General features: G+C 50.1%; 1 protein-coding gene and 1 long non-coding RNA gene across 2 annotated transcripts in view; one reads left to right on the plus strand and one right to left on the minus strand.

Moving 5' to 3' along the window:
- The window catches only part of LOC126540300 (Na(+)/citrate cotransporter-like), a 165581-nt gene that overhangs the window by 114640 nt on the left and 24227 nt on the right, over window positions 1–26714 (minus strand). The gene's annotated exons all lie outside the window — the stretch shown is intronic.
- Window positions 1–26714, plus strand: part of LOC140216391 (uncharacterized) — a 31700-nt gene that overhangs the window by 1031 nt on the left and 3955 nt on the right. The window contains exon 2 of the long non-coding RNA XR_011893050.1: window positions 6194–6336. This is a non-coding gene — a long non-coding RNA (uncharacterized lncRNA). The remainder of the gene's footprint in view (window positions 1–6193; window positions 6337–26714) is intronic.

The following is a 26714-nucleotide window of genomic DNA, read 5'->3' on the forward strand; positions in this document are numbered from 1 at the left end:
GCTTGATTTTGCCCACCTGACGGGGTTCTTTGACATGCACGTAAATCAATGTACAAGGGTATTTTGAGAACCCCATGTCGTATTCCATGAATAGCTTGATAATTATTGTCAAAATTACGTGTCATGTTTTTTTTTTTTCTTTTCTTCTTGCTGTTAGGCCACATATCACGGTTGCAGTTATTCTGTGTATTGCAAAAATAAATAAATACATCAGTCAAATATTTATTATAGTGCCCATTAACAGCTACGGGGCCGTTGTACTGGTGCACTTAAAAAGCAATACACAAATCAAGATCTGCAGACATGACAAGTGTGGTAGTCAAAAGAACGTGAGATAGATAAATAAATATGGCAACAGAAAACGAGGAGACGAGCGTTAAAGGGAGTTAATCATAAAACGTGTTGATCTACATATGTACAAAACACAGTACATGAACTCTGAAATATGTCAATAATGGCAGAATACTTATTATAGGCTTTTTGGAGTCGAGCCACAAGGCAGTCTTCAATCCAACAATTCCGCGCAGAAAACACGGAGTGCTGCCTGGTATACTGTAAGTTTGCTGCACAGATAGTTGCACATGTTCAATAAGGTTTAGACAAGGTATAATACCATGGGACCACTTTATAGAGGAACAGGAATTCTAATTTAGCAAGTCTTGAGTTTACAGGTGTGAGTTCACGTATATTTGAGAGGGCTGGACTATGCACGCCAGAACGACAAAAGCGGTGCTTAGAAGTAGATATCAATTTAATATGGACGCATCCGATGAGGTCAGAATTAGATCTGCATTTGCACATTCCGCCACAAAGTACAGAGGCAAACTCTAGTAGTGGAAGGCACGCGGTAGAAAACAATTTCAGAAAGGACACAGGCGCATTGAAGCCATCATATCTGCAACAAACAATACCAAGCGCACGAAGGGCCGTCGTTTCGCATACTTAGCGTGCGAAGAGAAACTTGGCGTTTTCTCGAAGTACACACCAAGGCCTTTAATTTCGTTTACCGTGCTCAATGTAGCATCCCGAAGGGCGTATGAAACTTGCACATGGTCTGTTTTCCGCGTATAGCTTCATACCAAAGTTTTGGAAACATTAAGAAGAGCTCCTTTTCTCTGTTTCTCTACTAATTAGCTTGAAAGCGAAAAAGATGTCTTTGCCAGAGGTCACTGCAGTCGTGAAAATTGTCGACAGTATTAAATACCTTTGATTCGTCAGCATATCGAAAGAATGAAGAGCGTTGGAATGCTGACGAAATATAATTTATGAACAGTAGGAAGAAAAGAGTGCCAAGAACGAATCCTAGAGGAACTCCGTTAGTGACGTCACAGCTAACAGAGCTTTGTCCATTAGTGCCAACCAAGCACGATCTATTACTTAGGTGATTAGATACTATAGGGCAGGGTCGGAACAAGGTTTGTCCATTTGTGTGAGCCCTGTAATGAAGATCTCAAGGCAAACTACATCAAATTCTTTACTTAGGTAAAAGTAAGGAACGTCTAATTGGCTCTTACTATGTACCACGCTGGAAACGTGGGTCGTATATGTTACCAAGCTCGCTATTGCGCAGGGCCCTGATCGAAAGCCATACTGTTAAAATATTCTTAGCATTAACAGAAAGCAGGGAATACAATACAGAATCAAACACTTGGTGCAGCACAGATGATAGGTACAGATTAATAGTTAACTGCACGTCTATAATAATAATAATAATAATAATAATAATAATAATAATAATAATAATAATAATAATAATAATTGTATAATAATATACAATCACTCGTTGCAATCATCGTCGTTATGCCCATCCCGTTTGCGTTCTTTTTCGCATGACAAAGGGCAGTCCGTACACTATTGTCCTACGTCGGATCAGGAATTCGGAGTAGGCGGTGATACACTGCTAGAAGACATTTGCCCCTAATTAAAATTAGTGAGTGGCATGTGCAAATGTCGCAGAAATATTTGGGCATGTTGTTGTGCAAATCACTGCACACGTTATAGTATGTCGCAATATCCATCTATCAAACGGCACACGATGGCGTAGTTATCCAGCATTTGCTTTTATTGCGATAGAAGTTATATGGACACCTCAGGCGCATTTCTTCCGTCGGCGTCGCGGTGAGGTTCCGTATAAAGTCGAAGGGCGATAAAATCATTGCCGCGCACCGTGTGGTGTTTGTGCGAATGAAAGCGTGCGAGGGTGAGCCGGCGGCCGCACCTCAATCTCGCGCACGCAACGGAGAAAACCGGGGAGGAAGCGCGCCGTCTTCCGTCGCGCGCAATGCTTCGGGGGAGGGCAGGAAGAGGGTGCGCTCTACTCCGGGCGGCCGCGCGCGCTCGGCCGGGCCGCTGTATCCTGAAAGCCATCTGCGACGGGTACAGAGTCCGCGCTGCGTTGAGTTGTCGTGTCTTAGTTCGTGTTGATGCTAGCGGCAGCACGAAGGTCAATTCTCTCGCTGCTGGTGCGGCATTTCCTCATCGTAGCGTTTTGACAACGAGTTTCCGCTGTCATCGAGTGAGATGTGCTCATGTGTGCTTGTACGCGCATTCTACAATGCATGTTAATTTAGTTAATATGCCTATGTTTACAACTTTAAAGGGCCGAAAAAATTACTATCCTTACTTTGAATAGCTGTACACTAATTTGCTATCGCAATCGATGCTTCGCTTTTCGGGCGAACTGCGACTTTTTTTTTTATTGTCTTTCATTCTCATTACAAATGTGCAGTTGGCCAAGGAGCCCACGGATAAAAGAAAGTTTTACGCACAAGCCAAACTGTCCAGCTAAGGTCAATCAGCGAATGTTTGTTCGAAGCCGCTAAGGAAGCAGAGGAGGAAGGTTCCTGGAGGGGACGAGAATCGCGCGCCGGGGAAAGTACAAAAAAGCGCGCTGAGCGCACGGCAAAGCAACGCCAACTAGGCGGAAGTCAAGGTGACGTTGAGCGAAATGGGAAAGGAGAAACGAGGTGAAGCTTCGCGGAGGAGGAAGGCAGGCGGAGGCGCGCTGGTTTCGCCTCCTCTGACAGTTGCTACAAGATTTGTTTGCGATACGGACGTAACGGGTTGTCTCGTGATAACGTCATCCTCGCGCGCTGTATGCTGTGTGTGCGAGTGAAAGCGTGCGACGGTGAGCAGACTATGCGGTTCAATCTCACGTGCACAAGGGAGGAAAGGGGAAGGAAGCGTGCCGTCTGCCGTCGCGCGCATGGCACAGAGGGAGAGGAGGGGCGTTGTATTAACGTGGCGAATTGGGCGTGTTGGTACAAATGTGAAAAGGCGACAGCGCAAGAAAGACGCGGACGTAGACAAGACGCCTTGTCTTGCGCTCGTCCTTGTCGTCTTGTCTCCGCCCATATCTCTATGGCGCTGCCGCATTTAGAGGGGCCTTGTACTTCAGCCGTGTGCGGTCGAGCGGGCTTTATCCTAAAAGCGATCTGCTTTGGGGCACAGTCTAGGTGGGCCGATGACTCGTAGCTTTGCGAGCTCTATATTCTCGACGCTCAATTTGCGCCGAAGCGATAGACAGCACGACTTCGCTCACTGCCACGATTCATCAAGGCAGCGTTTTGACAGCGAGCGTCAACGGCCATTGAGTGTAATTTAAATTAGGGGGTTTTTACGTGCCAAAACCACTTTCTGATTATGAGGCACGCCGTAGTGGAGGGGTCCGGAAATTTCGACCACCTGGGGTTCTTTAGCGTGGACCTAAATCTAAGTACACGGGTGTTTTCGGATTTCGCCCCCATCGAAATGCGGCCGCCGTGGCCGGGATTCGATCCCGCGACCTCGTGCTCAGCAGCCTAACACCATAGCCACTGAGCAATCAAGGCGGGTTTGAGTGTAATGCGTTCACGTTTGCCTGCGCGCGCTGACACCATGCTTGTTAATTTATTTAGTAAGCGAATACTTACAGGAGGGGCGTTCTGGTCCGGCGGCTGCTGCGTATGGCGCGCCGCGGCGAACCTTATCTTTATTACGATCTGTGAGGCGGACAGGGTAGGCGTCTAGGCGCACCGAGGGCCGATAACTTCATGTGCGCTATAGTACCTATACGTTTGTACGTCACCCGCGTTCACGAAGTCAAACGTCACTAACTTTTCAAGTGAAGCTTTTATGACACAACTTTCGGTGGCGAGCGTCGTCACGCGAAAAAATCCAGTTGCTCCCAAAGCAGAGGAGCTGTGGGAAAGCGCACACAATAGGGCGGGTCGATTGGTTGCGAGCTCATGCCACACGCACAACCAGTCAGCCGTTTCGCTTCCACCGGGGAGGGAAAGGGCAGGAAAGGGCTTCGCGAGTGGTACGACGGCTTGGTTTCCGTTCAGTTCAGTCTCGGAAAACGGCTGCGACGGCCACTCGTTGTGCGTTCCCCGAGGAACGGGCAGCCTTCGTCTAGTGGCAGCCGTGAAAGGGCTCGCCGTCGGAGCACCGATCCAGCCGTTAAGGGCTAAATATAGTCCGAAGTAGCGTGAGCGCGTGCACGCATTACGTCACGTTGGCGAGAACAACAGCGTATATTGTTCGACCGATGGTTCGACGCATTAGCGCAGCCAACGTAACCGGACACCTCCAAAGCAGTCCGACGAGTCCGGCGTCGAGCGACGCTCGCGCGCGCGTGCCGATAATGTCGGACTATAAACGCGCCTTTAGCGCCGCCTGTGTCCTGGTAATCCGACAGCAACGAGAAGATCCCGAGATCAGGGAGCGGGAGGCCAAAGCAATCCGGCACCGTTACCTGTGGGTTATCCGTGGCGAAGGTCAGGTACACGCAGGACAAGCTTCACTTACCCCCATTTTCCAGTAGGGGGAGAGTTGGTCATTTATTTTTATTCTGCCTATCAATTAAATCCGCGCCTAGCACGTTTACAGTGGGTTGAGGGTTCATAGGCAATGAGTAGACAAGCGGCAGTTGACGTAAGCGTTTTCTTGGTACTTTAGAGCCTTGCTCTCGATTTTTTTTCCTCTGGCGCCGTCAATTAATGTATTCGAGCCATGAGTCCACTAGCCTAGACCAAAATTTTGATCCCTTGGTTTCGTTATCTCTACGGAAAGGACTGGTGCCTGTCGCTGTTAAGCCGTGAATTGTCACCGCTGCCACTACGGGGACGGGTAACAACTGGGCTATTGGCACCGAATTAGAAAATCCCTTCGTTCATAAGTGCGGCTGAGCCACTGACGCGTCGAATTAGTTAATATATCGAGCATAAGAATTTTCTGCTATTGCTCGTAAAAAAAAACATCACCGACAACTACGATACTCCCTAATGCACAATTTGAGCGCAGTTCTATACGTGTTACCATTGCGCGATATATTGAGGCAAAGAATTTGAAAGGGACGTGTAGCAGAGTCGGCAAACGTCGACAATCTGATCTGCGGATCAAGCGCGTCGGTTTTATGCATGACTCTTCAAAGGTTACAGCGTAATCGCTGGTGCCGCGTGGATTCCAGAAAATACTACACAATTACCTATGTAGCGGTTTCCACAAAGTACAACATCGACGATGCCGACGTTCGCCGCAGGAATGGTAGCCTAATGCCCCGTTCACACTGAGACATTCGGCGTCTGGAGCGGCGCCCAGTTCGGCGGAACCCAGTTCGGCGGCGGCGAGATCCGCCGGAATAGCCCCTTCCGCGCCGATCGCTCCCGTACCGATTTTTGCGGCAGCTGCCGCCGGATTGCCTCGCCGCCGCGCGGCGCTGACCAATCGGGGAGCGCGAAACAGAACTTCCAAAGATGGCGGCCGAGTCGCGCTCTTGCAGAGCTGGGCGAACCCACCAACGCCGCTGCCGCCGTCTCTTCGGCGAATGCTTCTGCGCGTCATGCATCGCCAGAAAGGTGCTTGCCAACAGGCCGAGCAGTACTGCCTCTTCTTGCTCGGGGTTCATCATTGTCTTGGCGCAACGTAAACACACGAACTCGACGCGAGCGGAGACAACTGCGCAATTTCGAGCCGCGCGAACATCCGGGATATCCGGAGCTTGATTGGAGGTTAGCACTTTATGGGGCAGATGGCGCTGTATGTCTTTCCGGCGGCGCGGTCCGCAAGCAGTGTGAACTACGCGATTTTCGGCGGCAGGAGAATTCCATTCGCTGTAGACGCCGGATTCCTCAGTGTGAACGTAGAGTTGCGCTCTAAAATGTTCTATCGTCAGACCTCTTTTTTGAACACATATACTGTCTTTCCTCGCCAGATGTTCAGACGCCGACAGGAGGACCTTAGGGTGAGCAATCCGGGCCAGAGTACTAGCCCCAGGCGTGGCTTTGTCGTGGCGAGCTTCTACCTTTGGCCGAGCACCCAACAGCCCGCACTCTTGGAACTCAGCAAGAACCTAAAGTAAGTGCCTCTAGAAGCTGATGGCCACGTTGGTAACGCACAGTTGTCAGGTCAGATTTTCACAGCCAAGCTTAGGGATGGCAAGTTTCCAATTTCGCCATTAATCAATTTAGCAAACTATGAAACTATGGAGTGTCAACTCCCTCTACGTAACAACAACCATCACAGGAAATATTCAACAAGAGCTTAAGTTGAGCGTCCTTAAGGGCTCACGGCCACGATGGTGACTAAGTGTCGTGAGGTTTCGATTTTTTCGCCAAGCTTGGAGAAAGCATCTTGCAATGACGCTGTTAACACTTTTAGGAGACTTGAAAGCCATGACGCGTGCACTTATTCTTTGTAACTGCGATTCCCATACGAAATTACGACGCGAGCAGAAAGAAAGGGACTCTACACAAGAAGACACATAAAAGGCAGTCTACGCATAAATGAACAAACCCGTCAAGATGTCGCACTAAGGTATTACTGATTTCCTGCCGCTGTATTTATCGCACGGTGTATTTTCGTTTGCAAGGTCGAATGTGGGATTTAAGGGTCGCGAATATTCCAGCTGCAACTTATTTTCCCCTTTGCTTGAACTTTCAAACTTTTGCGTTGGTTAAAGTAAGCTGCTGCGTTACTCCCCACAGATGCGTTTACTCTGATCTTTCTAAAATGAAGATGAGAAGTCTAGAGCATCAATTGTCTTGAGAAATTGAGTCCGTTTTCGTAAATGCTTGTCACTCTTGCCGTCACCTAAACTGTACTTCGTGGTCGTTCGGTACTTCTGGAGTTCGGGATGCAGGCCGACATGCACGAGCGGAAACTAGGGTTTCATATAGGCCCTGGATTTAAACGCGCTAGTTCCGCATCGGGACAACATAAGCTCCACTTCCAGTGCTACGGAAATTATCATAACCGGCCATCACTATGTTTATCATAAACACTTAGGCTAATGCTTTTAGGCCCCTCAATAGCTTAAGGTGTCGATCGGTTGGCTATGTTTAATGCCACGCAGTACAACTTGCACCCGTTACATTCACATTTATCTGGTTATATTAAGTTTATAAACGCACTGCCCGTGCGGGTAGCGCTGTAAGAGATATGCGAAATTCGGCACGTTCGCTTTCTCAAGCACCTCGTTAGGCCCTAGCAAGGTCTTGAACCTCGGACAACGATTCCGAATGAAAATTAAGGGCGCTTGACTGGTACAACCACGCATCATTTGATGTCCTTCGCACTCCGCGTTATCGAAGCTTATGGAGAAAATGTCGTTCGAAGTGCTACTCACGGAATAGTACGGATAACAGCTGTCCCGTCGTTTAGTTGTACTGCTTGAAGACGTCAGGCATTATTTACAGCGAGCGATTACGATATATATAAAGTATTTACCAGAACCCCATCAATCAACTGTTTTTAGCTAGTGACTTTAGGTCATTCGTATTTCGATATCGAATCCGATCAGTACATCAGGCGCACCCGTTTAGCACGAACCTTATTTGAAACTCGCGCAGTTTTCAAATCCTATGCTCCTCAAGTCCGTGTCCGTTACATTGAGGGCATAAGGTCATTTCGACCCAAAAAACAATAAAAAGACGCCTGCCTCATGCACAGGTAAACGAAACTATGAAGGAAATGTAGTGTGTTCCGTGGTCCATGTTTTTACATGTACGCGTAGAGGTGTGCAGACTAGTTGGTGTAGCGCCGTCAAGGATGGAATAGAATAAGGCCCGTACATAGAGCAAGACAAGCAACACGAGCGGTGACTTGTAACTAACCCTCACTCACTATTTTAAGCAAGCATGCGTGCGTACATGAGGACGTTTGAGAAAGCAAAAAGAAAAAAAGAAAGGATCTGGGAGAAAGATTTATGTGCGCTTGCGTGGCGGTTGGACAAAGCGAGAGCTTGCCAGAGTATTTTTAGTTGTGAGTTGGCGATCGCGTTGCTTAGTATTGCCCGAATTGACCAATTTTAGCCTTGAATTTGAAGGATACATCGAAATTGGTGGTTAGGATTGCTACGAACTAAATGTGCCCCAATTAACGACGGCAATCAAAGCCTCGATTGTGGTGCGTACCGCGAAGTGTTTATTTAGCGCAGGGATTCGCAGTATTCTATTTACTATGTAAGTGGAGAGGGCTGCACGACGTGCCATGGGACATCCCTGTCCTGAATATTCTCATGGCACCTATCGATAATGAAACCATGAAAAGCATGGGCGAAATTAGCTGTTATCTTAATCGATATACGGAAACTGTCAGAAAAAGCGAATTGATAACGAAACAAGAGACACTAGCGGCTGGTGGGAAATGAAATCACATCTTCCAAATTAGCATGCGATGTCAGGGACATATGTATATCAAAAGTACGTTTCACACAAGCCGCCATGGTCTTGAGCGGCGCCAGCTAACCCTCCCAAGATGTGATCTGGTGCGCGAAAACGCCAGATAAAAGCGCACGCAACGACGGCCACCTCGGTAGCTCATCGGGAAATCATCGCACATGTAATGCGAAAGATGTTGAGTGTTGAATGCGAGCTCCATGCAAAAGCCATGCGAAGTGTGAACTGTTAACAGTCGATGAGTCTTGCGGGTATAATCGTTACAAAGATTCTGCGCTCTCCTCGCACGTATCTGATGATGGTGGACAGCATAGAATCACTTGAGTGCATTCGACGCGTTTCATTCCTACAAAATTAACCGATACCGATAATTTCGAACAGCCGCCGTTTACATTGCAGTAGGTCAAGCGGCCCCATATCAACGCTGATGCCGCTGCCATGTTGCCGCCTGTAGTTCTATCTCGCTACGAATACTGTATGGCTTGCGAAGTCCTGCGCCACAAAGCTTTGCTCGTGACACACCGCCGCGTTGGAACGTTAGGCGCTCTATGAAACGTATCCTTCAGTGATTTGTATGCAAAAGTATTGTGGCTTCACTAATTAATTGGTTACGTCCATGATACGTGATGTCATAAATTGTCATGTGTCCTTCACAACTCCACCTTAATCCACGTTGCTGTAATTTATGCCAACCTCAATCCACCTTAATCCGCTTTGTTCTAATTTGTACTAACATTAATCTACCTCAACATACGTTCATGCACTTTACTCAAGCTTAATTGATTTTAATCCACCTTGCTCCAATTTGTAAAACCTTAATACACATGAATCCACCTTGAACAATTTAGAACCAATCTTAATCCACCTTAGTTTAGATTAGCCCACCATAATATCCTTTAATTCACCTTCACTCACTGTAGTTCAACTCAATTCACTTTACCCCACCTTAAGTCACCTTACTCTAACTTGTTCTAACTTCAATTCTGCATTACTACTACGTCGTACAAGACGTTGATGACGTTACTGATGAAGATTTTAACTACCACTCGTTCCTACAACACAGGCTTTTCTGCCTTATGGGGTATATAATGCTTTCGCAACAAAATACCTCTGTATTGGTTCTACTTTTCTAATATTGATGTTGTTTATGCAGCTTAGTAGACAGAAAAAGATGACCATTTTACGTGCAATAATGACGCTTTTCGCATTTAACCTTCTGACTCACGCTAGCCGACCTAAAAGATGGATGACAGGTGAGCGGAAAGTAGATGTATGACCAGTTATATGTAATCTATAGTAACCGATAAAACAATTCCAACATAAAAATGAACAGATTTCCCAGAGAAAGTACTTAGGCTCGGAATGGTATCTTGCAGTTTTGAAGAGACATGTTTTTAATTATATGAGCACTTTATGGACGTCACCCAATTTTCTGGCTTTATCATTTGATGGCACCAAAAACGACGTGACGTTCCGGCGCTGGATCTGTTGCGGCTTGCATTGTTCCGACGGGGAACAGCCACGATTGGATTAAGGTTAGTACACATTGAGCAAGATAGATTAAGGTGGAATTTTAATTTAAACTGGTGACTTAGTCAAGTCCTTATGCATTCGCCTTCAAATCACGTAACGATCTTAAGTGAATGTCAACCTATTGTTAGCTACAATCTGAAAAAAATTACGGTGACGTTTCCCTTCGCGAACGCGGCTGACGCGCAAGCGTATGGGTGCTACAGCGCACACGACGCTATCGGCCCTCCATACTCCTAGACGCCTACACTGTCCGCATCGCAGATTACTCAAGATAGGGCTCGCACGGCCGCGTCATACGCAGCAGCCGCCAGAGTAGAAGGCCCCTTTAGGAACATTCACTTCCTATCTCAATTACTTAGCATGGTGTCAGCGCACACAGGCAAACATGAACACTTCACACTCGATGACCGCCGACACTCGCTGTCAAAACACTGTCGTGAGGAACCGTGGCAGCAGCAGCGAGCGAAGTGACCTTCGTGCTTTCTATGGCTTCAACGAAAACTGAGCGTTGACAACACAGCGCACGCAAAGCTACGAGTCGTCGGCCCACTTAGACTGGGCCCCAAGGCAGATCACATTGAAGGTAAAGCACACGCGACCATGCGCGACCGCGCGGTGGGAAAGTACGGTGGTACAACTGGCATGGTAGTACCGTTCACTACCACATGGTTGCGCGGTGGTAAGGGGAGCGTTTGGGAGAACTTCAGAATGGCTTCAGAATAGGTAGGCGTTTAGATGATAACGTATTTGTTCTTACTCAGTGTATTGAAATATCAATAATAGAAAGCAGACCGTTATATGTGGCCTTTTTAGACATTACAGGAGCCTATGACAACGTAGACCGCAACATTTTGTGGGATATTCTGAAAGGGGAAGGCTTAGGTGACGAATGTCTACGGCTTTTGAGAGAGATTTACCTAGAAAATACCGTTTGCGTTGAATGGGAAGGGATGAGAAGTGAGGAGAAAGTTCATTTCAACAAGGGACTGAGACCGGGGCGCCCTTTAGCCCGCTGCTGTTTATGATGTACATGGTGGGAATGGAGAGGGCGCTAGAAGGAAGTAATATCGGGTTTAATCTCTCATACAAACAGGCGGGTACAGTAGTAGAGCAGCAGCTCCCAGGCTTATTTTATGCGGATGACATTGTGTTGCTAGCTAACAAGCAAAGTGATTTGCAACGTCTGGCTAATATCTGTGGACAGGAAGGCAACAATTTAGGTTTTATATTTAGTGTTAGAAAATCAGGTGTTATGGTACTCAATGAAACCAGTGAACAGACCGTGGCAATACAGGGCCAGAAAATACCTCGGGTAACAGAACATAAATACCTTGGTATATGGATAAACGAGGGCAATAGATATATGGAAACACAGGAAAAAACAATAACAGTGAAGGGAAAGAGAAATGCAGCCATAATGAAGCACAGAGCGCTATGGGGATACAATAGGTACGATGTCCTCCGAGGTATGTGGAAAGGTGTAATGGTTCCAGTACTGTTGCATCTGGGTCGCAAGCCCCAACGGTAGCGTTGGCCTGGCGGCCTGGGGCACAACTGGAAGCATCCGAAGGTGCTGGCAAAGGATGAGTCGACTGCTAACAGAACAACTTGTTTATTCTAGCATCGCAAAAGAGCGGCCGGTCAGATCGACCAAAGTGGAGAGACGGGAGAGCACGTTACTCAACGGAAGAAATCGGAGCCTCTCTCGGCGTCCGTGGGCTGCTGCTTTTATGCTCTCAGAGTCGAGGGCAAGAAGGAACGGCTTGCGAGAGGCGCACGTGACGGCGCCGCGCGGACACGTTGAGACTAGAAGGTGACGCATCCGCCGGGACGGCGCCGGTCAGACCTCCTCGCTTCACAGTTGGGGAGCTCCTCTCCCCGGCTGCCGCGCTTTGACAAGCGTGGGCACACACACACACACGCACACATGAAGACACGTGGCACTGAAACACGCCTGGACGCGCTTGGCGGGGAGGCTTTGCGGCAGCTCCGAACGGGCCAAAATGTCCGCCGCTTTGAACGAAGCCCCGGCGTCCGTTGCATCCGCGCCGGCTATACCGCGCGCCGTAGGCGAAACGTAACAGACCGCCCCGCCGGGGGAAGGAGATCCCGATGGTCAGCGGACTGCATACGCTGTCCGGAGGGATGTCGCTCGATGATGCTCATAACCGAAGTCGGTCGTCCCTCGGCGTTTCTTGAGCGCAGCGCCCCGAGAAGGCCTCGTTCTCACGTTCAGGTTCACACAGGACACTGCAAAGTGACTTCGGGAGAGTGGCCATTTTTGTTCTCGTTCCCAGCAAGCGTTAGAACTGCGCCGAAACTCAGCCGCTCAGTCAGCAAGCACGGCACAACCCTCACTAAGCCATGCCAGGCTCTTTCCCCTTTTATACTACTGCCTAGTTCCTTACAGTAGTCTAGCAGCACTCAGAACGCGTCCACAAATCGGAAAATTGCACTAGAAAGCACATCATCACTTTGAAACACTACACAAAAGCAATATGTTAAAAATCCTGCCTCAGGAAGAAAAACATCAGTAACAAACAATTTTGAGGCTGATTCCCGCGTTAGGGGCTTCGACTTAAGCCATCGGCGTTACCGTTGAGACTCCCCTTTTTGTAACGCACCTCAAAGGAATATTGTTGCAAAGCGAGGCTCCAGCGCAGGAGGCGGCCATTTTTGGGAGAGATGGTCTGCAGCCATTGGAGTGGGCAGTGATCCGTCTCAATGATAAACCTCGAGCCGGCTAGGTAGCATGACAATTTCTGAACGGCCCATACGAGACACGCACACTCTTTCTCGGTAGCGCTGTACGCCTGCTCACGACTGGTCAACTTACGACTAGCATACAGGACGGGGTGTTCCACTTCTCCATTTTCCCGTTGGCACAGTACAACGCCCATGCCTCGCTCACTGGCATCGCACTGAACAACGAACCCTTTTGTGTATTCTGGCGATCGTAGCACAGGCTGGCTTGTTAGGGCGCTCTTTAGGGGGCTAAAAGCTCTTTCCTTTGTCTCGTCCCAGACGACTGTTTGGGGCTGTTTTTCTTAGAGCATCCGTCAGGGGAGCCGCGATATCAGAGTACCTGGGGATGTACCTCTGATAGTAGCCGGCGACACCTAAGAACGACCGAATATCGGTCTTCGTGCGCGGTTGCGGGAAGTCTCGCACAGCGGCCACCTTTATTTCAGAGGGGCGGCGACGACCCCGACCAATCACGTGACCGAGGTAGACAACCTCGGCCTGTGCTAACTGGCACTTGGGAGCCTTGACTGTCAAGCCCGCATCGCGCAGGCGGGTTAGCACTGCCCGCAAGTGGGCCATATGCTCAGGCCAGGATGCGGAGAATATCGCTACGTCGTCTAGATACGGTAAAGCGAATTCTTGCTGTCCCCGCAACACTTTATCCATGAGGCTTGAAAAGCAGTATGGCGCGTTCTTCAAACCAAAACTCAAAACTTTAGGACGGAATGTCCCCATTGGTGAAATGAACGCCGCATACCTACTAGCCTCTTCTGTAAGTGGAACCTGCCAATAACCCCTGACAAGATCTAGGGTGGAAATAAACTGAGCGCTACTCACTCTCTCAAGGCGCTCCTCGATGTTAGGGATCGGATAAATTTGATCCTTAGTGATGGAATTAAGCCTGCGGTAGTCGACGCAAGGACGAGGTTCCTTGCCCGGTACCTCAACTAAAATCAAAGGGGAGGTATAATCACTCTCACCCACCTCAATAACACCAAGCTGTAGCATTTTCTTTACCTCAGCCTCCATAATATCGCGCTGGCGGGGTGACACTCGGTACGCCTTGGATCGTACTGGCTCTGGGAAGGTAAGTTCTATTTCATGAGTAAGGACAGAAGTCCTACCAGGCCTCTCAGAGAACTCACCTTGAAACTCTTGTAAGAGCTGGTGTAGTTCGGTTTTCTGCTCAGGCGACAGCGGTGCTTTACTGATTAAGTCACTAATGACTTGATCGGTGTCTTTCCTGTTCGTCACTGAGCCTAGTGCCGGAAGCTCGACCGGAAGCTCTTCAGGAACGTTTACCAGCATACACACCACTGCTTCCCGTTGTCTATAGGGTTTGAGCAGATTACAGTGGTAAACTTGCTGTGCTTTCCGTTTTCATGGCAGACTCACCACGTAGTTAACGTCCGACAGTTTTTGAACAATCCGTGCTGGGCCCTCCCACTGCACGTCGAGTTTGTTTTTTAGCGATGTGCGCAATATCATTACCTCATCGCCCACCTCAAAACGACGGGCCCTGGCTGTCCGATCATAAAAAACCTTGGCCCTCTGCTGGGCCTTTGCCATTGCTTCACCTGACAACTCTTGTGCCCTTCTTAAGCGTTCGAGGAGCCTAAGCACGTACTCCACCACGACTGGGTCGTCGCCCCTGCCTTCCCACGATTCTCGAAGCTTGCGAAGCGAAGATCACAGCGAGCGACCGTACACCAGCTCAGCTGGCGAAAACCCCGTAGCCGCATGCGGCGCGGTCCTTAATGCAAACATCACCCCAGGCAGACACAGCTCCCAGTCAGTTTGTTGTTCAAACCACAATGCTCTCAACACGCGCTTCATGACGGAGTGGAGCTTCTCAACGGAATTCGACTGTGGGTGGTACACTGAGCTGTGTAACAGCTTTACCCCGCACCTTTCGAGAAAGGCTGTCGTCAAAGCGCTAGTAAACACTGTTCCCTGATCTGACTGGATTTCCGCAGGAAAACCAACTCGCGGAAATATGTACAGTAGTGCATTGACTATCTCAACTGAGCTGAGTTCTTTAAGCGGCACTGCTTCAGGGAACTTTGTCGCTGGGCAGATCACAGTCAAAATGTGTCTGTACCCCGTGGCTGTTACCGGCAGAGGTCCCACTGTATCAATAACGAGCCGTCTAAAAGGCTCCGTAATGATAGGTACCAACTTCAACGGCGCCCTCGATTTGTCTCCTGGTTTGCCCACCCGCTGACAGGTGTCGCATGTCCTCACAAAGTGGTCTGCGTCCCGAAAACACCCTGGCCAATAGAACTCTTGCAAGAGACGGTCCTTAGTTTTCTTAACGCCTAGGTGTCCGGACCACGAACCCCCATGCGACAAGTGCAACAGATCCTGACGGTAGCACTGAGGCACGATCAGCTGATCGAACTCCACTCCCCTGCGGTCTAGGTACTTCCGGTACAGGACCCCACCTCTTTCCACAAAACGAGCATTTTTCTTGGCGATACCTTCCTTGACATTGCAGCGCATGTTTTCTAGGCTGGCACCCTTTTTTTGCTCGGCTCTCAAAGCCGACCGGCTGACTTTTAGCAACCTATTGAGTCCATCTGACGTAGGCGCGATAAGCAAACCTGCAGATAGCTCTTCTAACTTTCCCGTGTCGGGCATTTCCAGTATCTGGTGCCTTCAACGCTACAGGCTCAAGTTTATTCAGTTCGGACGTGCTCTGAATATCAGCTTGCTGTGCCTCTGACCCTTTCTCATTGTTCGACAACGTCGGCCCCGCAACTACCGCCTTTGCAGCGAGCTCCCGAACTTTCGATCTGGTTAAGGCCTGAACGCTAGCCTCACCAAACAAAAGCCCCTTCTCGCGCAGGAGGTGATCGGACCTGTTCGAAAATAGGTACGGGTACTGGGGGGGGCAGCATAGATGACACTGCCGCCTCCATCTCAAGTGCTCCGAAAGGTCCTTCAATAAGCACTTTTGCTACGGGCAGACACACGCTATGAGCTTCCACGGCTTGCTTGATCCATGCGCACTCGCCCGTGAACATATCGGGTTCTACGTAAGAGGGGTGAACTGCATCCATTGTAGCTGCGGAATCGCGAAGTACTCGGCACTCTTTCCCGTTCACGAGGAGGTCTCGCATGTAAGGCTCGAGAAGCTTCATGTTCTCGTCAGTGCTGCATAATGGCAAAAACACTTGTTTTTGTTTCTGGACACTGCGCCGAAAAGTGACCCGGCTTCTGGCGCGTATGACACACGCGCGCTTGCCTCGTCTCGAACCGCTTTCTGCGTTCGGCTTCGGCTGCCGCCGTCTCCTTACGTTCGGTCGGACTGCTTTCACTCGCATCCGCACTACGTGTGTCGCCCCTTGCTCTCATGGGTGTGAACTTCGGCCTCTCAAACTTGGAGCCAAATTCACCCTTTTGACCGTCCTTAGCTCCGCGAGCCCGACGCGTCACAAGCTCTTCGGCTAGCTCGGCGGCTTTAGCCACCGTACTAACGTCTGGCCTATCCAAGACCCAGTACCGCACGTTCTCAGGTAACCGACTATAAAACTGTTCCAGCCCTAAACACTGCAGAACTTTCTCGTGGTCACCAAACGCTTTCTCTTCTTTGAGCCACTCCTGCATGTTTGACATAAGCCTGTAGGCAAACTCTGTATATGACTCACTTCTGCCTTTCTCATTTTCCCGAAACTTCCGACGGAACGCCTCCGCTGACAGCCTGTACTTTTTTAGCAGACTCAATTTCAATTTGTCGAAATCCTCTGCCTCCTCTCTCTTCAAGCGAGCGACTACGTCGGCCGCCTCGCCGGGTAACAAAGTGAGCAAGCGCTGTGGCCACGTTTCCCGAGAGAACCCCTGCTTCTCGCACGTTCGCTCAAAGTTAACCAGGAACAAACCAATGTCCTCTCTAAGCTTAAATGGCCGCATCAGGTCAGTCGTATTGAATAATACTCGTTCTCCTGCACCGTGTGCCTGACTTCCATTACGAGCGCGTTCCATCTCTACCTCGAGACGCTTCATTTCCAAAGCGTGTTGACGGTAGCGTTCCTCTTTTTCTTTCTCTTTTTGTTCTTTACGTTCGCGCTCCCTCTCCTCAATGGTCTCAAGGCATTCCGACAGCTCGTCATCCTCAGCTTCTAATTCAAGAATAGCCCTTATCAGTTCTGGTTTTCTGAGTTTGTCTGAGACATCCAGACCCAACTCTCTTGCAAGCTCCAGCAATTTCGGTTTGCGCAACGACTTCAAATCCATGGCTGCTCTGAATGCTGCTTTCTCTACTGCCTGCTATTGTCGTGCCGCAAACTAACCCGGCAGCAACGACAACCACAATTACCAGCTCTGTTTCTGACACTAAGAAAAGCCTGGCAAAACTCAGAAGAAGAAAGTCCCGCACTCACCAAACCTCGCAGCCAAGAATTCAGCGCAGTCGTTCGGCTGCAGGCAACCAGTCATCACACAGGGCTCGTTGCACTGCTCCCGGATGGTCGTTGTGCTTTTCAGCATACAGTCGACCGCATATCTTCGCTGCTGGCCTCCGTTGTCGCGATCTCACCGCTGGCAGCCAGTTGTTGCATCTGGGTCGCAAGCCCCAAGGGTAGCGTTGGCCTGGCGGCTTGGGGCACAACTGGAAGCATCCGAAGGTGCTGGCAAAGGATGAGTCGACTGATAACAGAACAACTTGTTTATTCTAGCATCGCAAAAGAGCGGCCGGTCAGATCGACCGAAGTGGAGAGACGGGAGAGCACGTTACTCAACGGAAGAAATCGGAGCCTCTCTCGGCGTCCGTGGGCTGCTGCTTTTATGCTCTCGGAGTCGAGGGCAGGAAGGAACGGCTTGCGAGAGGCGCACGTGACGGCGCCGCGCGGACACGTTGAGACTAGAAGGTGACGCATCCGCCGGGCCGGCGCCGGTCAGACCTCCTCGCTTCACAGTTGGGGAGCTCCTCTCCCTGGCTGCCGCGCTTTGACAAGCGTAGGCACCAACATGCACACACACACACACGCACACACGAAGACACGTGGCATTGAAACATGCCTGGACGCGCATGGCAGGAGGCGTTGCGGCAGCGCTGAACGGGCCAAAATGTCCGCCGCTTTGAACGAAGCCCCGGCGTCCGTTGCATCCGCGCCGGCTATACCGCACGTCGTAGGCGAAACGTAACAGACCGCCCCGCCGGGAGAAGAAGATCCCGATGGTCAGGGGAGTGCATCCGCTGTCCGGAGGGATGTCGCTCGATGATGCTCGTAACCGAAGCAGGTCGTCCCTCGGCGTTTCTTGAGCGCAGCGCACAGAGAAGGCCCATGCCTGGACGCGCTTGGCGGGGAGGCGTTGCGGCAGCGCTGAACGGGCCAAAATGTCCGCTGCTTTGAACGAAGCCCCGGCGTCCGTTGCATCCGCGCCGGCTATACCGCGCGTCGTAGGCGAAACGTAACAGTACTTACTTTTGGAAATGCGGTTGTTTGCTTTAAATCAGGGGTACAATCAGGACTCGATGGGAACCAAAGGTCAGTGTGCCGCCTCGCATTGGGCGCTCACGGGAGGACTACAAACGTAGCTGTGCAGGATGATATGGGCTGGACTAGTTTTGAAGTGCAGGGAAGCTCGCAGTAAAATTGAGTATGAAGAACGCCTGAGGAATATGGAAGAAAGTAAATGGGCTGGGGGAGTGTTCAGGTATCTGTACAGGAAAAACATTGATTCGCAGTGGAGGAAAAGAACTAGGAAGCTTACCAGCAAGTATGTGGCCTGTAGGGTGGGCAACACAGCAACAAAGATGGTCAAGCGGAAAGTCAGCGAGGCTGAAATAATCTCATGGTTGGCGGCAATGGAAAAGGAAACCTGCCATGAGTAACTACTTAAGAGGAAAAAACGAAATCAGGAAAGAAACAATTCATGATAACTCAAAGGGAAGCTTTTCGAAGCGAGATCGGGATGCCTTAGAACGCGCACCTATAAAGCGAGATATAAGAAGGAACAAGAAGCATGTGCTTGCTGCGGTAAAGCTACGGAAACTATGGAGCATGTTTTATTAGAATGGGAAGACGCCTACCCAGTGGTCGATTTAGGCACCATTGACCTCCTTGAAGCCCTTGCGTTCAGCGGGAGCAGTGGAAAAATAAACATGTCCGCAATAGGCATTAGTAAGAGGCGATTGGAGGATTGGTGGACAAAAAGTATGGAAACGACAAAAAATGGAGACGTACAAAAGCACAGTTAGCAATAGGGGATCAGAAAATTTAGGTGTGGGAGTTCATAGTGTTTTTTTTTTTTATTGTTTAACTTAGGTAGGACATTAGGCAGTGTAACAGCAGGAGTTTGGTGGCGCAACCCACCACCCCGTTCCAAAGGGGACGCTCATAACATCCATCCATCCATCCGTTCTCGCGTTCTGTCCTCGTGACAGCTAGCGCTTTGAGACGCTGTCTTTGAGACGCTGCGCATCCGGTCGCAACATCTGCGATCAGAGGCGGTGGCAGGCGCTGCACGAGGTTCCGAAGGCGTTGCTTGAGAAAATGGCGCTCGAAGTACCGGTTAGTTGCCGTGTACGGGTAAGGCGCGGTGGTAAGAGGGAGCCACCTCCATAACAGAGCGCAACATTGGAACGCAAATAACCACCTCCCAGTGCATGTTTAACGTATTCTCGAATAATAAGCGGGGTTGGTTCACCATAATTTTTTTCGTGATCTAATAATAGCAAAGATTTCAGCAGCGCAATTTCAGACATACCCTTGCCACACTTTTTGTTCAAAGTGTTACTTGAAAAACTATGAAGGACGCTTAACGATTTTCATCCTCAAATTTCTGCGTTCTAGTTGTCCGTAGTGCTAATTAAATGTGCAGACGAAATCTGCGGGCAAACCAGAGCCAGCGCGGAGGCCCAGGCACCTCCCTCTTTCGTTTTCTTCGCGGCTTGCCAACCGTCTCGCAAAAGCTACTAAATATATGATTCATCCGCTGGCCGCTGGTGTCAGAGGTAACGGAAAACCATTAAGCTTTTTAAACACTTTCACATTCCGTCAGATTGTCGAACAGACAAACACCGCCGATTTCACGAGCTGGCCAGTTACGTTCGCACGTAAAATATTTACGCCCTTTGAGGCTTATTTTGTCCCACAACAATAATCGTCATCTGTCTTGCCCTCATTTCCTTTCTTGAACGCTGCGAGCCCGGTACGTCCAAGCCACGAACGGCTTGCGCGTTATCAGCGTGACACAGCATTCTCGACAGAAAAGTAACGAGTGCTTAGTTTTCAAGAAAGGAAACGCAAGCAAAGCAGAGGACGAATATCGTTTTGGAAGAAGATAAGCCCTAAGAATGCAAACTTTTTTAAGAGCGGCGCCTGGAAATGAGAAAGTCGTATTCCAGGGTTGACGTACTCTTGATTTACCTAAGCCACACAGCGGTACCGGCAGTGACCTTGGAAGAGAGCAAATATTCTTGTATTTATAAATGATCTACTCATCGTTTCAGAGCACAGCTCTCAAGCGCCCATTCATGCTTTCAGAATCGGCGTTCCTCGGCGGCGTCGGCGTAACGGAGCGAAGGAGCAGAGTGAGAAATGAAAGAGCGAGCGCGGATGGGGCTCAGAGGGGGTAAAAAAAAGTAGCGACACTATCCTCCTCCGCCTTCACTCCTCCTCGTTTCTCCTCTCTTTCACGCTCCCTCCTCGACCGTGGCGCCGCCTACACTGCTCGAGCGTAGCAACGGCGCCAAGATGCGCTCCTCGCCACTCCGTAGACGCTCTTCGAGCGAAAATGGCGCTAACGCACCGCGCGAGGGCCCACGTGATGCTATTAGGCCAATAGCGACGCGGCATCGGCCTCGGCCAGAGCGCGCGTGGAGGAGGCGGCATTCTTCAAGGCGTGCCGCTGCTTTACGAAGTTTAAGGGGCTTTATACCCACCCAGGTCTCCCAAGGTCTGTCCGCGCTGCCAGCGTGTGTGACGGGGATTACTGCTCCTGCAAGGCGCGATGGCGAGCGGCTACGAGTAAGGATCGACGTGACGCTCCCTTCTGTTTTGTCGCCGCTGACGCTAGTGCCACTATTTCTCCGCGACGAAGGGCCGTTTTCGTCGGTGGAACGAAAGCGTGAGAAGTGTACTGCCACGCAAGAGGGGCGGTTCGACGACAATGGTTAAGGATATAGTGCCAGAGTAGCACGCATCTTGTGCATGGAAACAAAATACTGCATGGGCGGAGGTCTGCCTGCGTCGAATGCTGTGAATTGCGCCCACGCGTCACCCCCGCGCTGCCTCTCGCTATCTCCCGATTAGTGAAGCAGTCGCACCACATTTCGCTCCGTTTGCAATGTGCCGCACTACACAGATTGTCCGCGCCAGCTACGCTACCTCACAGCGTTCTCTTCCTAACAATATTTCGCAGTTTCGCCCGAAAAAAAAAGCACCGATTGCGATAGTAAATTAGTGGATTGCTGCACAAAGTAAGGACAGTAGTTTTAGCGGCCGTACAACATTGTAAACATTCGCTTACTAACTAAATTAGCAATGATAGAATCTATAAACGTGCCTGAACGAGGACGTAAGCAGAAACGGAGAAACAGAGACAGCGCTGTGTTTGTGTGTTTGCTTCTTTCTACGTCCTTGTTTGGTCGCGCTTACACATTCTATCATGCATTAAAACCAAGTAACCCGCCCACGTCTTTCAACTAAGTTAACCAGCGCGGTGTCACGCGCGCACAGGTAAACATGGCCACATCTTGCTCGACGAGTGCGGAAACTCGCTGTCAAAATTCCGGAGTGAGGAATCGCAGCAGCAGCAAGCGAATTGACCTTCATGCATCTTTCGCTTCAACGTGAATGAAACATTGACAGCACAGCGCATACGATGCTACCGGCACAACGCGCACTCTGCAATCATTGCAGATCGCTTTGAAGATGAGGGCCGCGCGGGCCAGCACTCTGGCCACGTCGCAGATCGCTTTCAATACACACCAGCGCCGGCAACGCGAACTATACTTCCGTCTACTTAACTTGGGGACACATAACACACCAGACGAGCTGCTAGAGACACATTGGGTCAGCCATCGACAGCGCCTCCTACTCACCCCTACTGGTCGACATCTTCTGAAACGGCTAGGATACTCTCACCCACCCCTTGAGACTGAAACCCGCCCAACGACCTTGTCATCCACGATACGCCAAGCACTAAGTATTCATTCATTACCACGTAATATGCACCTCGAGCATGACAAAGGACGACGCAAATCCCGTGTGTGTGTGTGAAGTGATTTTAGAGAAGGAAACGGAAGAGATGAGTGCAGCGCAGTAACTGTCTCTCACAGGAGGACACCTCAACAGCACTGCACGGGGAAGGAGAGAATGGGAAGAAAAAGATGGAGAGAGAGACAGGACGAACGTGGCAAGGGGGAAAAAATGGCTGTGGCTTAGCTAAGGTTAAGCCCAGGATGCGAAGCATACTCTATAGCCTTTATTTTAGTTGTTGAACCACTGTTTAGCCTGGTGAACTGCTGTTGCTTGGCAATATTTGGTTCGGCTAGACGAAGAAACAACTCATGCTTTACTCTGCTTCGCCTTCAAGAGTGGAACGCGACAGCGTTCCCGTCGACCCGCCAAGGGGTGTAAGACAATGGGCTACGGCGCAGCGACTACGCGCCCCGCATTGGACGCGGTGAGTGTCGAGCAACGCAGCGTTCGGCGCGGCAACGAAATGTGCGCCTGAGCAAGCGACGCACGCCTGAGCCTTAGAAACAGCTCGTTTCTAAGGCAACACCGCATTCACTAGAGGCGCTTTTGTACCGCTTTGAAGCATCGTACTCGTGGCTCAGTGACCGCAAGCTTCAAGCGCAGCGGTGGGAAAGTGAATATTGTCAGATGGTGGGAGCAGTACGTATTGATGTATTTGTTGATAGTCTGGAAATAAAGAAAAAAAAAAGGTACTCGTGGCTCAGTGGTAGCGTCTCCGTCTCACACTCCGGAGACCCTGGCTCGATTCCCACCCAGCCCATCTTGCAAGAGTTGAGCCAAAGCCACCTAGAAACAAGCGCAGCTGCTTATATACCGCCGCGACGGCGCGAGTTGGAGCCCCGTTTCTCCTCTGTCGTGACGTCACGTGGTCAGCCTTGAAGGCGACGCCGCGAGCGACGGCGCGAGTTGGAGCCCCGTTTCTCCTCTGTCGTGACGTCACAGTGTCACGTGGTATGGCATGGGGTCACTAAAGGTCATTGAAGGCGACACCGCCGCGCCTGAGGAGCTGGGTTGAGCTCTAGTACTATGCTTCGCATAAAAAGTGAGTGCGGGGCTCAGAGCCGCGCTCTCAAGTGCGTCGCATTGCAGTAGTCTAGCAGTGCCGAAAGAGCGTGCTTCACGATGGACGAGTGGGCTGCAGGGAATAGCAGCGCGGTCGCCGTATCGCAAGTCAGTCCCAGTCGCCGATAGACTGTACACAAGTCCGTGCGCTCCACATCGAAGGCAGGGCAGTGAAGTAGCAAGTGGTCGAGCGTCTCCAAATCGGCGCAGTTGCTGCACGCGGGGTCGCCAATTCCCTGCAGCCTGTGTGTTCTAGCAGCCGTCTTGTAGCAGCCGACGCGCAGGCGAAGCAGGAAAGAGCAAATCCCGTGTACGATACCTCGGCCGCATGCTTGCAAACATCCCGGAAACACATACTTTATACATGGACACATCACGCACTCAAAAGGTCTATACCTCGGTAGCTTGGATGGCACCGTATCCCTGAGAGACTCGGCTGCAATGCGCGGAACAAATGCCGCTTACGGAGAAATTGTCGGCGTTGCTCTTGCGATTCGATACGCCATCCCTGTTCCTGAGGAAGTGAATATATTGACGGACTCGCAACAAGGATGCTGGGCGTTCCTATCAGGACATCGCATATCATGAGCGGCACACCAAATTTTCACAGATGCCGCAAAATGCAAGAACCCCACCTCGCCGCATCCACTTACTCTGGACCCTTGGTCATACCTCGCTGCCGGGTAACGAACGCGCACATGCGGTTGCCCGATAAATTTCCCTCCGGGCTGCTCGGCATGGCGAGGCTACTAGTTCAGGGTGGGGGGATCCCTTGCTCCGTTACAGAGGCATCCTCCGTCATTAAACACGCATTCGTCGCACTCACGGCGCACCACCACCGTCATTCTCGCGAGAGAAAGCAATCGCATTACACCAGTTACAAGCCGCAAGCTTCCCAAATCTTGTTCCTCAATCAATTCTACCATTAGTGTTTTGCAGACCATTTTCCAGGCTGTGGTAGCTCACCCACAATCTTTCAAGTCACGATTGAGTGCACTGCAAACAACTTTCTCCCTTTAACCCCTACTCAACAAAGTGCTGTGGAACGATGCCCTCAGCGACGGACCTCCCGAGGTCCCCCGAACTATGATACAACTGGCTCGAAACATCGCCGAAATATTCTTACCCTGGACTGAGGGTTCCTCCCACGCTCCTCTCTCCGTTCAATTAATAATAATAAAGATGTTTTTTACTCTCTCGCCGGCAACGCATCCCTATGAAGTCCGCCAAAGGCGTGTACTACGGCGACCGCAATTCGCGTGGCCAACGCCGTAAAGGACGCCGCGGTTGTCTCCACTATGTACGGAGCGGCTAGTGAGGAGGACATCGAGACATCCTAGCAACCGCCGCAGAAGAACGCCCCTCCTCCCTCGCTTGACCCCCCTGCCTCGTGTGCGAGAGGAGAGGTCACGCATCCGGGCCGCGTTCCTCGCTTGCGCACGCGATATTGAACCGCGTTCGCCGACTCACCATCACACCATTTCACTCATGCTGGCCCTCACGGCGACGCCGGCGGCAGAAACACGCCTGGAGGGTTCACATAATTGCTATCACAATAATAAAGTCCCAATGATGCCAAGCAAAATCAAATGTGGCGCTTTCCGTGATTTCTGGACTGAGAGTGGGCTATGGGCGACGGCCTTCACTATATAGTTTCTGTATATATATCCTAGTTTCTGTGCCGAGACTTTCTGTGCTACAACGTCTAGGGCTCTTGTATCACAGACAAATAAAACACGAAATATTTGGGACACACTAGATCGGGTTCTGTTGCTTTCGACACTTGGGTGGTATGAACATAATTTTGGCTAGTGCTCCTAGCTTATAGCCTACACTGTCTGAGGTGCGCTACCAAATACTAGCGGTGAAGGATTTCATATTCGACATGCCCGTCCTAAAATGTGTCCTTTTACTGGGATAGCAATGCTACGTAAACTCGAGGCACGTTCCCTTCATCGGTGTCGCCATGGCCGCGCTGTGCCGCTATTGATCACGCATGCACTAATCATGCGGAAACCTTAGGTTTTGACAGACGCGAGAGATGGTGTCCCTAGCTGCAAAGGTGACGAAGCCAAGTAGACGCGCGGTCACACACCCCTAAATCGCCTCCGCAGAGGAGACCAGACAGCCTTCTGCCTTCAGCTTCTGGCATTGTCGTTGTGTGTACAGACCCTAGCTTCGCTGCTGAGTGGCCGTGTGCATCCAACACCATACGTGGAGCGTATAATGGAACGCAAGGCAATGTTTAAGCTACAGACACAGTCGGGTTCTTTTCGGTATGATGGCGGCACTTCTCATTACGCAAATGGTTTGAGACGCCTGGTAACAACCTGGGAGGTTGCCTCGCACGCCGCATCGCAACAGCACGTCGTCCTGCGTACTGTTTAACATCATTTGAGCAGGCTAAGCGTGGCGCTGAACCTTGCTGCAGCTTTGAGTGATTCCCCCAGAAAGCGGTAACGCACAACTTTTTACTGCGGAGCTGTATATGTCTACCTTTCCATACATTTTGGTATAAAGGTTATAAACAGGGATAAGGTACCTCAGAAAGGTTGGCCAACGTTTCCATAGGTGGACCTAGCTTCGTCAAAGGCGGCCTCGTCATCCTCGGCATGTTAGTTTTAAAGGGTTAGTACAGTGACACTACCCAATTCTCACCAGCAACCAGAAACTACTACTAACTACTACTAAGTACTACTAACTACTAACTACCACTACTACTAACTACTACTACTAACTACCACTACTACTAACTACCACTACTACTAACTACTACTACTAACTACCACTACTACTAACTACCACTACTACTACTACTACTAACTACTACTACTGCTACTGCTACTACTACTACTACTACTACCCAATTCTCACCAGCAACCAGAAACTTAAGATTTTTCCCGACCCACCCAGAGTAGCCTACAGAGGCAACACTAATTTTAAAGATATTATTGTGCATACCAAACTAATGAAAAAGACGAAGTTAGGAACCGGTCTCTGTAGCCGCCCCAGGTGCTCTACATGTAAACATATTCAGTCTACTACTACAGTAAAAAGTACAGCGTCGAATTGCTCATACAGGGTAACTTCGAGTTTTACCTGCGCATCAAGCAACTAGTCTACTCTCTAGAATGTGCCGCTTGCAGCAAACAATACATAGGTGAGACTGGACAACAAATTCGTACAAGACTCAACGGTCACCGCGCGGATACAAAACAATTTACCTAAAGCAGTAGCCAGCCACTTCAATGAAGATGGTCATATATTCGACAAAGCAAGGCTCTATACACTACCAATTCCCGTTCACCTCGCGAAACGAAATATACGGAATCATGCCTCATACACAAGTTTAATTGCCTACACCCGACGGGAATTAATTTGGCATGTGGCAGCTTAGAATCTTTAGAAGAGGTAACTTAAATCTGAAATTCTCGTATCATCAACCAAGGCACAAAACGCATTATGCCGCCAGCTAACCTTAATAATAACCTTAGGAATAGGTGAGGTT

Source organism: Dermacentor andersoni, chromosome 3 (genome assembly GCF_023375885.2).
Source record: "Dermacentor andersoni chromosome 3, qqDerAnde1_hic_scaffold, whole genome shotgun sequence".
In the NCBI taxonomy this organism is placed as follows: domain Eukaryota; kingdom Metazoa; phylum Arthropoda; class Arachnida; order Ixodida; family Ixodidae; genus Dermacentor; species Dermacentor andersoni.